The following is a 2,304-nucleotide window of genomic DNA, read 5'->3' as shown; positions in this document are numbered from 1 at the left end:
CTTATGTTAGCTGAAATTTATGATTTGATTAAAAGTCAAGTGAGTCGTTTAGTTTGTCTAGGCAACAAGGTAGCTGTTTGGACATTGTTTAGTAGCTAATTTATGTTTGCTTTAGTAGATTTAGTGTGTAATCTGGTGGTTAAGGCTCTGAATTTGTAGGCCTTTTGTTGTTTGTTCATTCTTTATTACTTATCCACGAAGAATAAATGTTATGATTATTTATTTAATTTTTTTTGTAGTGTATCATGAGCTTTTATTTGAATGGTTATATTGCAAAAGTTTAATATTCTTTAAGCTCTACGCATTTTTGTTTTAATAGTCTTTAAAGGAGAAATATGGGAAGAGGGATCCTACAACCTTGTTCGAGAAAAAGGAAGGACAGAAATGATGTTGAAGAGGAATTTGCAGATGTTGGTATTCCAATAGTTCTTTTAAATATGGACATGAAATCTAGAGTCATTTTCGTACTTGAGAAGACATCTTTGACACTTGCCTTGGTTGGAAAGGTAAAAACTTTCTTGATACTCTCTAATATTTATTAATTTTTTGAGCTTTTAATCTTAACTAGTAATTTATAGTTTTAAAAATCAATTGTTCTTCTACTTGTATATAATAGTGCTTGTTTTTCTATTATTGTTGCGTGTATATTTTTTCAGAACTATCAGATTTTGAATCAAGAAAAACATGCTAAATTCTTGAGGAGGAAGAGAATGGACCCATATAAATATAGACCTGATATAGTTCATGAGGTGAGTATCTTATTTCTTTTTCTTTTTTATAATAGAATTACATTTTATAGTTATATGAAAAGAAATGTTGATCAAGTTTAGCAATTACAAAAATTTCTCTTTAGAAGATCAAAAAGAAGAAACTACTTCGAATATTGACACCACACTTAGGAACAGTAATAGAAGTTTTGTGATCTCTCTTTTAAACAAAATATAATCTTACATTTTCTCTATGTCAGACTCTTGTTCATATCATGTATTCTCGAATTTGTATGGCTGGATTAGTTTAAGCAGTGTTTATAAGAATTGATGAAAGAGTTCTCATTGTTGGCCCACGGACTCTAGTACTAGAATCATTGGACCAGTTTTGTGAAATGATCTGTTAGTTATTAACTTCTTCTTGCTTAACAAAATATTAGTAGCTAATGATGTGAATGAAACTAATTCCTTATGACGCTTCCGTTTAAGTTTCCAACATATGATTATATTGTAGCAAAAGCTTAGCACTAAAGCTAAAGGCAAACGTGGAAAACTATTGCAAGTGGTCAAAAATCCTGTGACTCAATTCTTACCTATCAATTGCTTGAAGATCGGTGAGCTAACATATTTGGGAAGATTGATTATATTATGGAACATTTTGTAACCTAAAATAATGACAATAATCCAGGTCTTTCTTCAAGTTCGAAAAAGGTGGTTGAACCACGAGACTATCTCAAAATGTTCAGCAACGACGTTAATCTAGTATTTGTGGTAACTGATTGGTTATTGTAGAACTTTCCAATTTCTCATACCATGCATCAAGTATTCTTTTCAAACTTGTCATTTTGAGTGAAAACTAAATGCTTATATAGATATTCAGATTGGTGCAATGGCTCATGGCAAAATCGATGATGAAAACATAGATGAATTAATATCAGGTTAGCTCTTTATAAGTTATTTAGATCATTATCTCCTATCAAATTAGCATAAAAGTTTGTCTTTTGTGTTGAACTGTAAGCGCTTTATAATTTAATTGGTTTTCTTTGCCCCTAAAAGAACGAACTATATTATCGAACTTCCTTTTTTCTCCTTTATAACAAAAGTAGACAAAATTTGCTACAAATGAATTGAAAATACTCAATTGTTTTTACGGGCTTGCATGCAGTTTCTGGATATCACCTAAGTGCCAGTGTTTGTCTAAGCATGATATACGAGAGCTTGGCTAAGAAATATGGAATTTGGTGAACTAACATCATTCTATCCTTGTACAGGCCACCAAATTTTGTAGCATCACTATTATACTCAAAAGCATGTCTTTGTTTATTTATTTACTTTGGAATTATATATCGATTTTTTTTGGAGGGGAAGTGCTATATCTAATTGCTCTAATAGATAATGTATAGAGAGATCTCTAGGTTGGGTATTTTTTAACAAAAAAATGTACTGAATAGCCACATTTAAGATTGCAATTCAAAATACTGAGTAGTATCGAACATTTTGTCATTCATTATAAGGGTTTTTTGTTTGGATTGATTTTTAAAGTGTTTATAGACTTTCTTTTTAACTTAAGGACACTTATTTAAACACTTAGAACGTC

General features: G+C 30.4%; 1 pseudogene; it reads left to right on the top strand.

Annotated features, from left to right (window-relative positions):
• The first annotated feature begins 207 nt into the window (after window positions 1-207).
• Window positions 208-2,068, top strand: LOC120081730 (annotated as a pseudogene).
• The last annotated feature ends 236 nt before the right edge of the window (window positions 2,069-2,304 follow it).

The sequence above is a fragment of the Benincasa hispida genome, chromosome 7, assembly GCF_009727055.1.
Source record: "Benincasa hispida cultivar B227 chromosome 7, ASM972705v1, whole genome shotgun sequence".
Classification (NCBI taxonomy): domain Eukaryota; kingdom Viridiplantae; phylum Streptophyta; class Magnoliopsida; order Cucurbitales; family Cucurbitaceae; genus Benincasa; species Benincasa hispida.
The sequence above is the reverse complement of the archived record's forward strand: the minus strand, read 5'-3'. Positions and strand labels throughout refer to the sequence as shown.